We start from the raw sequence: 13,522 nt of genomic DNA on the forward strand, positions 1-13,522 counted from the left end.
ACGACAATCGTCGTTACAAGTAAATGAAGTAAAAGACAATAATTAACATACACAACTCTTCACACAGGCTTCGTATTGTACAAATATTGGGCTAGCGACTTGATGAGCAATCAAAAGAGTACTCAGAGTATATTTGAGAAAATACACTGAGATATTTGCTTAGATACATGTCGTAATAATCTTCCCTATGTAATCAAACCCACTGACTCCACATGTGATCGACACGCGTTCGTATTTTAAATGTCCGAATCGCGTGTAATCGAAACTTTTTTGACTTTATGTAGCATGGAAAGGAATGCTTTTTAACTACCAACGTGACAACATTTAACTTTATGACCCACTAATATTGCTTAAAATGGAGGTAATAATGCGCAGAATAAGTTCTGCATTTCCCCAGAAGTGAAAAACGGTGTTGGTCACGCTACGGAAAGTGAATACGGTTAGCGGTCGGATTTACGGCACCCCGCGCGTTTACTGTACCTGCCGGGACTGCCTTCTAAAAAATAACCTTCGTCTCTCCCCGTATACACTGCGCGTCGCTTCTCAGAAAAATAAGCTATCAGTTCACCCAATTTAGCATTTTCATTAAAACTGCACACATTACACTGTATTTACAAACATTAACAACAATCTCTAACACAAATTTTGACATGTGTTGCCTAACAGAATTAGCATGGCTCCTGTTTGTGATTTAAACCTCTCCAAAGCGAGGTGTGGATAGTGGGGTTCGATTTTAGACATACAACACTTTATATGGCCTATGAGGATTTGGTTTTATCATCACCTCTGCAGCAAACAGCTTGCAGCTATGTAGCCTTAACTTATGACAGATTCACTGGAAGAGAACTATATCTACGAAGACTGTCTTGGTCGCCAGCCCTGAGGCAGTAATTTCAATAGTTTATTTCAGTTTATATTTCTTAAAATATGCCAGAAATAAAACTGAATTTGTGGCAACAATTTTACCTGGAAACAAGGTGGAGGCAGAGTGAGATATTCTTACTTGGCTTAATGGCTTCTATCTTTACTTTGAATAATTATGTATGGTTAATATTCTGATAATGCTAATTTAACGGTTAGAAATCTCATAAAACTGAACTTTACAATGACATATCAAAGCGAATGCACTTCTTGTCTCTTCAAATTGAAAGACAACTTCAGGACAATGATTCTAACAAATACTTTTAACAAAGCTATATCAGAACTTTGGCTAACTGTAGGGTTGATTGTTACCTTCTGAAAGGCTACTAAAAATCGTTACTACCAAAATGGTTTGCCTTATTTGCTGCAGCCATATCGGTGTTGAAGCTGTTGCTTACTGTATGAAAATTTGGATAGACTCTTCACGCCCCAGTGATAGAAGTAATTTATAACTACCACACACATGCAGTAGCCATGTTAACTTGTTGTATCATTGGCTCCATATTCCATGATATAAAACCAGTCGGATATTCTTGCTTTCCGACGCAAAATAAACTGGAAACGGATTCAGGAACTATAAGCCACTGCCACACCAAATATCAAACACTTTCACACCGAATTTTACTGTTTAATGCTCACATCGTAGCCACGATAGGAACACAGCCAGGGATCAACTGCAATTGTCTCTGGTTTTCCGTTCTCGTCGTCCTTTGTGGTGCTCTCACTAAGGTCATCCAAAAGACTAGTGGTCAAAAACCTGTAGTGGATTCTCTACCTTTACAATTCCATTATGTTTAAAAGAATTACTTGTTCTAAAAACCTTGGAATGTTACGGTCTGTACATTTATAACTTATATTCATTCCTATATTATATTTTTCATAAAATTATTAACATTTCACAACATACTCTCTCCTTCCAGCGACATTAATCACAGACATTACACTTGTTCTTATTGACAAAGTTATAGAGCTTCCCTTAACTTTAACCTTTTGTATGAAATCGGTCATTTTACCCAGTCGATCTTCACTCGGTACTGTTTAAACAAACAAACAAAATTTAGACCTTACGATTTGAATTTAAATGTATCATCACCCCTGAAGGTTTCTTGTATTTTCTACTTTTGTAAAATTATTGATCTCTTAACAACTTGAATACAACATATTAGTGTTCCACAATAATTATTGTGGAACACTAATGCGTTGTATTCAAGTTATTAATAAATCTGTGTTCCTCCAAGGGCCGACGGAATAGTCCATAAATATTATTGATCTCTGTTCTCTAATCTCAGCTCCAAGGGGACCAGCTTCACTGAACCGGATTATGTTTGCCAGTAGCACCCAACTATTAATTGAAATATTGCTTATTGTCAATACATTAGATTTATTGCTATCAATAAACTAGTTTTAGTCGCATATTTCCGAAAAAAAGGTTTTAGTCGCATTTATGATACCTGAAAATTATAGCGATTTTCTCAATTATAAGACCACGGAAACAAAACCAAGGATTTATTAGTTGAAGAACAAAGTGGAGGAACAAAACTGCTTTATTTCCTCTGAAATGTTAAGAAATGTCGTAGTCAATTTCTTGAAATTACGCTTTGTTTCATTTCGTAGAAAAGTAATTCTGGACCTTCAGAAGTAGACAAAATTACATTTTCCAGAAGAATATTGAAGGCAATAATGATACAGGTATGTAGCCTCTCGTTGTTCGGGGCAAGGAGGTGAAATTCCAGGAAATTAATATACAGTGGCAATTACGGCTAAGAATTTGTCTAGTCTCTCTCCAAATACAGACTTCGTGCCGCTACAAGAGAGCACACTAAAACGAGAAACTGCGTCTACAGGTGGCCAGTCGCTACAAGGCAAATACACGAGCAATAAGAGGTGCTATGAAGAGACGGAATGAAATTTCAGCAACATTTAGATTACCTGCACTCGCACTTGGAACGACACACAGGTATGCGCAGTCGACTCATACCACTTTCTGGCTAGAGTGAGTGAGAGAACAGTTTTTACTACTCTGACACGGGCTATGGTGGCCGCCTAGCAATCAAATGCTCTATGGCCCACTTACTGGGGACGTATGTTCAAACCGACAGCCCTTGCTTAAGCACTAACCTTGGGCTGCTGCGTTATATCTGAAATCTAGGAAACACAAAATGAGATGATACCTTACATATTATGATATCTCTAATCGAGAACACCTATAACATACAGAACTCACTGCTGGAAATCTATATAAATATATATGTAAATGTTCCTTTTTTCAAAAACCTCAAATCTACACTCCTGGAAATTGAAATAAGAACACCTTGAATTCATTGTCCCAGGAAGGGGAAACTTTATTGACACATTCCTGGGGTCAGATACATCACATGATCACACTGACAGAACCACAGGCACATAGACACAGGCAACAGAGCATGCACAATGTCGGCACTAGTACAGTGTATATCCACCTTTCGCAGCAATGCAGGCTGCTATTCTCCAATGGAGACGATCGTAGAGATGCTGGATGTAGTCCTGTGGAACGGCTTGCCATGCCATTTCCACCTGGCGCCTCAGTTGGACCAGCGTTCGTGCTGGACGTGCAGACCGCGTGAGACGACGCTTCATCCAATCCCAAACATGCTCAATGGGGGACAGATCCGGAGATCTTGCTGGCCAGGGTAGTTGACTTACACCTTCTAGATCACGTTGGGTGGCACGGGATACATGCGGACGTGCATTGTCCTGTTGGAACAGCAAGTTCCCTTGCCGGTCTAGGAATGGTAGAACGATGGGTTCGATGACGGTTTGGATGTACCGTGCACTATTCAGTGTCCCCTCGACGATCACCAGTGGTGTACGGCCAGTGTAGGAGATCGCTCCCCACACCATGATGCCGGGTGTTGGCCCTGTGTGCCTCGGTCGTATGCAGTCCTGATTGTGGCGCTCACCTGCACGGCGCCAAACACGCATACGACCATCATTGGCACCAAGGCAGAAGCGACTCTCATCGCTGAAGACGACACGTCTCCATTCGTCCCTCCATTCACGCCTGTCGCGACACCACTGGAGGCGGGCTGCACGATGTTGGGGCGTGAGAGGAAGACGGCCTAACGGTGTGCGGGACCGTAGCCCAGCTTCATGGAGACGGTTGCGAATGGTCCTCGCCGATACCCTAGGAGGAACAGTGTCCCTAATTTGCTGGGAAGTGGCGGTGCGGTCCCCTACGGCACTGTGTAGGATCCTACGGTCTTGGCGTGCATCCGTCCGTCGCTGCGGTCCGGTCCCAGGTCGACGGGCACGTGCACCTTCCGCCGACCACTGGCGACAACATCGATGTACTGTGGAGACCTCACACCCGACGTGTTGAGCTATTCGGCGGTACGTCCACCCGGCCTCCCGCATGCCCACTATACGCCCTCGCTCAAAGTCCGTCAACCGCACATACGGTTCACGTCCACGCTGTCGCGGCATGCTACCAGTGTTAAAGACTGCGATGGAGCTCCGTATGCCACGGCAAACTGGCTGACACTGACGGCGGCGGTGCACAAATGCTGCGCAGCTAGCGCCATTCGACGGCCAACACCGCGGTTCCTGGTGTGTCCGCTGTGCCGTGCGTGTGATCATTGCTTGTACAGCCCTCTCGCAGTGTCCGGAGCAAGTATGGTGGGTCTGACACACCGGTGTCAATGTGTTCTTTTTTCCATTTCCAGGAGTGTATGAAAGTTATTCGATATCGCTTTGACATTTTGACACAACATTGCATTCGAATACTCACCCGTTTTTGTACACCTACTGGAACGCCATCTGGTATATATGAAATATATATGCAGCAAAAGGGGAAAAATTTTAAAAATGTAAATGTTGGTTTGTTCAAAATCGTTAATCTCCGATAGTTCTATACCGACTGCTTTGAAATATTGACAAAACACTGACTTCTGATACGGACATGTTTTAGGTACCTAATTCTTTAATTTATGATGTATAATATATGTATATGTAACAACGTTTCCCTGTTATTAAATTTATATAAATGTATGTATTACATATATTTAAATATAGGTAAATGAAAACACGGGCGTAAGCAAGTGTAACATTGTGTGAAAATTTCAAAGCAATCGGTCAAAAACTTCAGTAGATTTGCAATTAGGAACATCTATATTTTCTATATAAGTACAAACGTAGATGTCCGTTCCTTCACAATAACATATCTCCGAAAGAGTCTTCATGGACTGCTTTGAAATTCAGCTTGCATTCGAATACTCAAGTGTTTTTACATACCTAATGGAATGTACTACTAGAGAATCTGAATATGCACTAACAATAAAGAAAGCTTAAGTTCAGAGAGAGGGGGAAGAAGAGGTGGACAGTTTCTCCACAGAGGAACGGTCTGCCACTGTGGTCTCCCGTCAGTCGGATTTGTCTGGGCGCGCTAGAAGCGTCTACGCCCCTTAATCACTGTGCCATACAGTGGTGCCTTGTTGGGGTAAACTATCAAAAACCAAGCACGGGTTACTGCAGCCTTTTTCCCCTTCAAACGCAGACAACAGATTACCGCACGATAATCGACTTCATCTGTGATCTACACAGTTTTATTTTGATTCCTCTGGCGGCGTGTTGTAAATACTCTGGCGCGAGTTTTTCTCTGTGTACCTTGGCTGCAGACTAGTACCTTTAAAAAATAAAATGATTAGTTATGGGCGAACAGTCCTGCTTGAGGTTTTTTTATTTTTCCGTAGTAGCGCTCTCACTGGCGATACACCGTATCCTGTACTCGCCCACTGCGGTGCTCGGTGTCACATCACAAAGTTATAACACCTAATGAGGGGCATGTAATAGCCCGAAACTGCTCGTGTTTTAACTATTGAAAAATTAAAAAGAAGCTTACATCTGAAGCAATATTTTCAACCTTTTCTATCATTTACGCAGTTTATTTTTTAGAGGTGATAATTGAATTTTATAACGACTAAGTGCGTCCCTTACACTACTTTCTTATGAATGTGTCTTTATTGTCTTAGACGTTTGTTGCAGCATGGGCTGTGTTTTACAAACAATGCTCCAAAACAAGTGCCATTCATTTTTATCACCTTTTTATTTTCGATTTATTTATGTAAACATGTTATTTCAGACTGTTTCTTCATACTGAGTTAAATGCAGAAGAAAGTTACTGCAAATCACATCAAGTTAGGATCAACGTTAGAAAAAAGTTCTGCTTGTGAAAGATTTTGGTGGAGAAACCACCACATATGTGCATTTCTTATGAGGTCCTTGCGATGTGAACCACGATCTATGGTGGAAGAGAGCGGACTCGCGAGTGAATGCCAGATGCAGTATGCAGTGCTTGTGAGTTAATCAGTACTCACGATGAAGGCAATGCGTGCACGGCAAGCAAGGCGTTATGGAGGAGTGGGCCTAACGAGTTCGCCGCACATCGTCGCGTAAGTGGCCAAAAGGCTCCTGTAGCCGGTTGCAACTTCTGTCGCCGATAACCGCCGGTACTACAGTACACAATCGTCATCATCATCATCATCATCATCATCATCATCATCTTAAATTTTGTGAGATATGAAAATCAGACATATAATGATATCTATAAGAGTGTCCCAGGGACTGTTTTGGGTATATTTAGTAATTTTGCTTATAACTGGTAACTTTTATAGTAGAGTATTGCCACAGCAAGCCCTAAAAGGGATCATGTTTACCCAACATAATTTAATTTCTGATTATGATTAAACAATAAATATTGAGTACTTGTTTAACATATCGAGTACATAAAAATATTTTTTGGGAAACTTTCATAAGTGAAGTTTTAAAATCAGATTTGGTTCAAAACTGCTCTGAATTATTAAGAGTACTTGAGCTTAAAGATTATTAAAGAAAAGTCAACTATTTTCATGACAATTTAATGGTATTTTCTGCGTCTGCTGTTCCGTCTGTTTCGGCCTGGAATCTAATGGCCTGGAATAGAACTGTTTTCAGTGATGATTCCTACTTCCAATTGAGCCTCCATGATAAGCGAAGACGTGCCTGAACATGCCCTAGACAGCGGTAGGAGACCAACGTGTCGCCCTCCATACGGCCCGACAAGCAGGAATGATGGTCTGAAGTGCCTTTTACTTCATAGCAAGGTCCCATTGTCATCCGCGGTACCCTTACAGCGCAGAAATACGTCGACGATATTCTACAAAATGGTTCAAATGGCTCTGAGCACTATGGGACTTAACATCTGAGGTCATCAGTCCTCTAGAACTTAGAACCACGTAAACCTAGCTAACCTAAGAACATCACACACAGCTATGCCCGAGGCAAGATTCGAACCTGCGACCGTAGCGGTCGCGTGGTTCCAAACTGAAGCTCCTAGAACTGCTCGGCCTCACCGGCCGGCGATATTCTACACTCTGTTTCGTTGTGATTCATGAAATCTCTCTTGGGCTCACATTTTAGCGAGATAATTCCCACCCGCACACGACGAGTGTTTCTATTGCTTGTCTTCGTGCACGCCAAACCCTTCCTTGGCCAGCAAGATCGCCGGATCTCTCCCCATAAGAGACATTTTGGAGCATTATGGGTAGGGCCCTCCAAACGGCAAGGTATTTTGACGATCTAAAGTACCAATTGGACAGACTCTGGCACCATACCCGTCAGCAGGACAGCCAACAATTCTATCAGTCAATGCCAAGCCGAATAACAGCTTGCATAAGGGCCAGCGGTTAACCAATGTTGTTGATTTCCTCAGTTTGTGAAGCTCTTTCTTTTGAATAAAGAATCTAATTTTTCTGAAATCATAATCGCTTGTTTGTCTGCATGTGTACATCATATCTACCGATTTCAGTTCCACTCGGATAATCGCTTCGTTGTGCGTCGCTTCTGTTTTGTCTTAAAACTTAGTTTGAAGTCAATACACTGTTTTCAAAACGTTCGTCACATTATCAGAAGTTCGTAAGTAATTAATTCCATCTGATCAGGTAGTATGCTATTTTCAACCTCATCTCAGAAGAATTATGTCTTCTGGGATAACAAATAGTAGTAGGTGGCTGGTTTGTTTAGTCATCTTTATGGAAGCAAGGTTCTCCACCAAGAAACGTCTGCAGTGGTCAAAACACACTGGTGGAACAGCAGAACTTTTCCTGTTACACCACTATATCATAAGCTCTCCATCCCATAACAGGATTCCTGTTGTGACTATTCACTACGCAGCTGGTCATGTGAACATATGCGTTTCATGCAACTGCAGCTGCTGTTTCACATAATAATTAAGCATTGTTATCAATCTATGGTTTCTGGGATAAAAGTAGTATATGTACCCAACACCAGGTCTTGCATATAAGCATACACACTAAGAATATTTTAAGCATCGAAGTCAATATAGAAATCGCAATGATTCTACTAAAAGTCATCTTTATGTGAAACACCTAGACTTAAAATGGTTTTTTACTTACTATCATCTGTCCTCATACACAAAATAGCCAAACCATATCGGTTTATTCGTTTAGTTACTAGTACAGATATGACATATTATTGACCTCGTACGTCGACAAAAACCAGCTCTACTTTGCGTTGTTCTACGTTCAACTTTTATCTCACGGTGATCGTCGGTTTTCAGAGGCTCATGTTCATCAATCTTTCAGCAACGCGCAGCAGCTCAGTCGTCTGTACCTCGCGCTCGTAAAATCGTCCGCTCCGCATCGTGTGTATTAGTATCGCAGCACTTCCAGACCAGCAAAACAACCATAACAGTAATTATTCCCACACAGTCCACAGCTAAACGGAAGCGGAACATTTTCGAAGCCAAACTTCCGCAAGGCACAAGTGAACATTATTAGCAGCCACGCAGTGTCGCCAGGGACACCCCACACATAACTGGAAAACGCAACAATATTAATAATGATAATAAACAGGAAATTAGCATTTTTTAAATGTGAACATCAGTTATAACGGGCCACATCGTTTGTATGGCTGATTATAGTGAGGATTCATGTGAACAGAACAGAAGGCAGTTTACTATTGGTCAGTATGAAACGAAGTTGCATTACATAAAAACACACACACACATTGCGTAACCAAAAAAGAGAAGTACCCGAAAGACTTGGTCGATGGTCGATGTAACTTCGTGCAAGTGGGTGTGTAAATAATTAGAGTTGCAATTCTCTATGTCAGTTAGAAAGGCTACACAGTGAAAGGCTACATTACTGATGTTCGTGTTTAGTGATGTTACCAGGTCTGGTAGGGTATATAAGTAGTGTGAACAGCGTCAGATGTTAAGAGGAATCAAAATAAAGCTGCGTAAATCACAGATGAAGTCGAGTATTATGCGGTTGTCTGTTGTCTGCGTTTGAAGGGGAACAACACTGCCAGTAACCCATGCTTGGTTGGTGAAAGTAGATGTCGCGTACCCGTATGGAAGAGCGTTATTAGCCCGTTACAGAGTTTCAAAGGAGCCCCATTGTGGGTCTCCATTTTGCCGGCAGATCGAATCGTGCAGTATTCAGATTTCTGTGGGATTTACATGTGATAGTGGCCCATTGTTGGATTGCATTGGACTGTGAGGGTACACGTAGTCGTCGTTAAGATTGCAGTCGACCTCATCTAACTGCAACAAGAGAGAATCGCTGTATTGCACACCAAGTTCATCGTCACCCTTTCACATCTGCACCTACCTCCTGCGGCAAGTAGTGGACTTCGACAGCATTCCGCGTCATCCCGCATCATTGATGGGAGAGTAGCCACAGCCAGACCAGAGAATTAACACTCAATCCATATGCAGTCGTTCACACCACAACCGAACGGCTCCAAGTGGAATGGCGTCATGATCAGGAAGCATGAACGGATCATGTACGGCGTCACATTGTGTTCAGCGATGAGTTGCGGTTCTGCACTACACTGAATGACTATTGTTGGTGATTATGACAATCACCAGGGGAGAGGTCCTATTCTTGAAATGTTTTGTGGAGACACAGCGTTGTTATTCCTAATGTCATGATGTGGGGAGCCATCGGGTATGATTCCAGGTCCAGCTCACAGTTGGCAGTGACTGAAGAAGCTCTAACTACACACGGTAAGTAACGTAAATCCTTCATACACATGTTTCATCTCTCATGCGACAGTACTGTGGTGCCTTTTTCAACAGAACAATGTTCGTCCTCACATAGTATGTGTCTCTGTGAAATGTCTGCATGAAACTGAGCCAGCAAGAGCCCCAGATCTCTCTCCAACCGACCATATGTGAGACCAGTTCGGACATCCACCCCCACCCAGTGGAAGTATCCAGGATATAAAAACCAGCTACAACAGTTTTCGACCAGATTACCTCAGGAGAGAATGCAACAGCTTTATGATAACTCTTTTCATTCGATTAGTAATAAGAACATCCTTCGCCCTGTGTTAGAACCCTGCCACTGCTTAAATTTTGAATAAAAATCATCACCAATGGCGGACAAAGACTTGCGGCATAAGAAGTCACACAGATTCTGCCAGCAGCCCTGTCAAAGAGGACAGAGGAGCGGTCAGGAATTCAGGGCACTCTCTTGCCATTGTGTTGAGAAACTCTCCCTAAAAGGTGGAAGAATCAGCAATAATCAATGGCTTGATGATGGAGAAGCGAATGGAAGCCATTGCATTAATGACACATAACAGGTAGCAAGAGGACATGTGGCTTGTAACTGAAAAAGTGTTACGATGGTCTCTCCATTGACAGAAGATTCGAGACTAGTCCCCAATTCGGATCCATGGGAAGGGACAGCGAAGAGTTAGATGATCATGAGAAAAAAATTCAATAACCCGCTAAGCTATAACGTTCTACGAGTTGAGGCATGGACTTTCGGAAGTTTGAACGTGGTAGCGAAGCTAGAAAATTTGAAAAGGGAAATGCTAAGGCTCACTGTAGATGTAGTGGGGGGTCAGTGAAGTGAAGTAGATCAGGATTTCTGATCAGATGAGTATAAACTAATATAACAACAGAAGAAAATGGTATAAAAGGAGCAGGTTTTGTTATGAATAGGAAGGTAGAGCAGAAGCGAGTTATTGTGAACAGTTCAGCAATAGGGTTGTTCTCAGAATCGATAGCAAACCAACACCAACAACAATGTTTCAGGTATACATGGCGACGTCGCAATCAGAATAAAAAAGAGATAGAGAAATTGTATGTGGATATTGAAAGAGTAATTCAGTATGTAAAGGAAAATGAAAATCTAATTGTCATGAGGGATAGGAATGCAGCTGTAGGTAAAGGAGTAGAAGAAAGGATTATGGGAGAATATGGCCTTGGTAGTAGGAATGACAGAGCAGAAAAACTAATTGAGTACTGCAATAATTTCGGATGGTAATTGCGAATCTCTGTTCAGGAATCACAACAGAAGGAAGCGTACTTGGAAAAGGCTGGGAGATACAGGAAGATTTCAGTTAGATTACATCATGGTTAGGCAGAAATTCAGAACTCAGATACTGGATTGTAAGGAATACTCAGGAGTGAATATAGAGTCAGATCACAAATTAGTAATGATGAAGAGTGGGCTAAAGTTCAAGAGACAAGTCAGGAAAAATGAATGCACAAAGAAGTTGGATTCAGAAGTACTAAGGGATCAAAAGGTATCCTTGAGTAGTAAAGAAAAATTTGTTTTATGCCACTTTGATATCAAATTGATAGGCAAATCAATTAAATTGTGAGAGCTGATTTATTCATGACCTTGACCTATTGTTCTGCTGCGTGGTTTTCCAAGTAACCCCACCCCTTGTCAGTCCAGAGGTCCTTTAATCTATTATTCTGCTAATTGGTTTATGACCCCTTGGGAATAGTCCATCCTTCTGAGAAACCCCCTACCCTATCTCCTTCCCACTCCTCCCCCCTCCCCCCACCATCATCTGGAAACTGTTGGGAAAAAGACTCAGTCTGTGCTGGAGAGGAAAGATCCCACAACCCGAAATTCAAATCAGTCTCAATAATATACTGCTGCATATTCTTTATTTATTCATTTAATCAGTTTGTGGGCTCCTCCTTGGTGGGAAATAACTCATTGCAGTACGTCTAATCTTATGACGTCATCTTACAGCCATCTAGTGGATACTGGTGCTACCAAGTCAAAATCCTTAATGCATCGATCCCACAACCAATCAGTTTCCCGAAAATATTGAGGCACTTTTCATTGATGGCTTACATATTGGGTGGGAAATGTATTGATTGACTTTATTGCATATTGCAATTTGCAGGAAAAACATTAGTCATATATCTGATGCCTTGTATGCCCCAACATGTGAGGACACAACACGCTCCTGTACCACCACAACCCACATCTGGCGAAAAAAACCTTCCTATCGCGTCTTCACACCAACCTCAGAGCGGATGCATGGGGAACCGCAGCTGCGCCAGCCACCTCAAGTATTCTCATCCAAGCAGATCAAGGGAGATACCCACATACAGGGCTGCCCCACAATGAGGGAGACAGCTTCATCCCATTCCACCACTCCAGAGAGATGTTCACTTTGGTGTATTGGCCTAACATAGCTAGTTCAAAAAACTGCACAGAGGCATCAGGAAGATTTTTTCCTCCCTCACCATTTCCCACGGGGCCCAATAGGAAGACGACATTCACCCCCTCCCCCACTTTAAAATTGGCTTTAATCCATAGGAATGTAAGAACACTCCATCTGGTCACTTGATCATGACGTCAGGGGATTAAGAACTATGAAGTGTCTAAAATAGCCGAAATCCTATTCTGCCTCCACATCACGGAAGTGGAAAAGTAAGTACTCATAACACATCTTGCTATTATTACTGCATGTGGCGGTTCTTCTTCGTCAAGTTCCATTTCTTTGTTCAACTCTGTGTCTTTGTCTGTGGATGCTTATTGTTTCTTCTTCTTTGCTGAGCGGCCTCCAGCATGTCCAGACTGGTTGTAACCTCCAGTGCGTCTGATGAGCAGCAGCCACCACTGGCTCAGCAGGACCGCAACGACCTCCAGCTTGTTGGGGTCAGCAGTGCCAGCAGTACCATGGGATCTTGTAGTGCACCTGACCATCATGTCGGAGTAGGAAGATGAGCTGCTATTGTCCATCGCATTCATTGATTTCTTTAATGAAGATACCCAGCTAGTCCCTGACTCTCAGAGGAACTGTGCTGGAGGTTCTACGCCACACGGTGCATTTCAGTTCTGGTTTCCAATATATACACCATCCCAGAACATTCCAGTGTTGCTGCAAGGGTGTTTATGTTGATGTGGTGGATGACAAGCTGCCGATTCTTCCCAATTCTCTACTGCTTTTCGCTTCAGCTAATAAGTTAAAAGCATACAGTCCAATGAAGCATACAGTCCAATGTGCTTAAATATTGGTATGGAATCATCAGTGGACACTGACTGGTTTTTTGTTTAAAGATTTAAAATGTAGTGAGAAGTGTTAAAAAGCTGTTTATGGATTGGAATACGATGAATGGAATACGATGAACTGTGTAATACAGAACCCTACATCAATCAACAGATGACCTTCGTGTGTTCTGCATCTCCGAACATTTACTGTGCTGACTTGATGCTATCTGTAAAATCATTGTACGATGGCGTGACACTCATGGTGAAATCTGGAGGTCGATCCATTTATCTGGAACATTCCACCATTACAAACTTGT

Source organism: Schistocerca cancellata, chromosome 1 (genome assembly GCF_023864275.1).
Source record: "Schistocerca cancellata isolate TAMUIC-IGC-003103 chromosome 1, iqSchCanc2.1, whole genome shotgun sequence".
Taxonomy (NCBI): domain Eukaryota; kingdom Metazoa; phylum Arthropoda; class Insecta; order Orthoptera; family Acrididae; genus Schistocerca; species Schistocerca cancellata.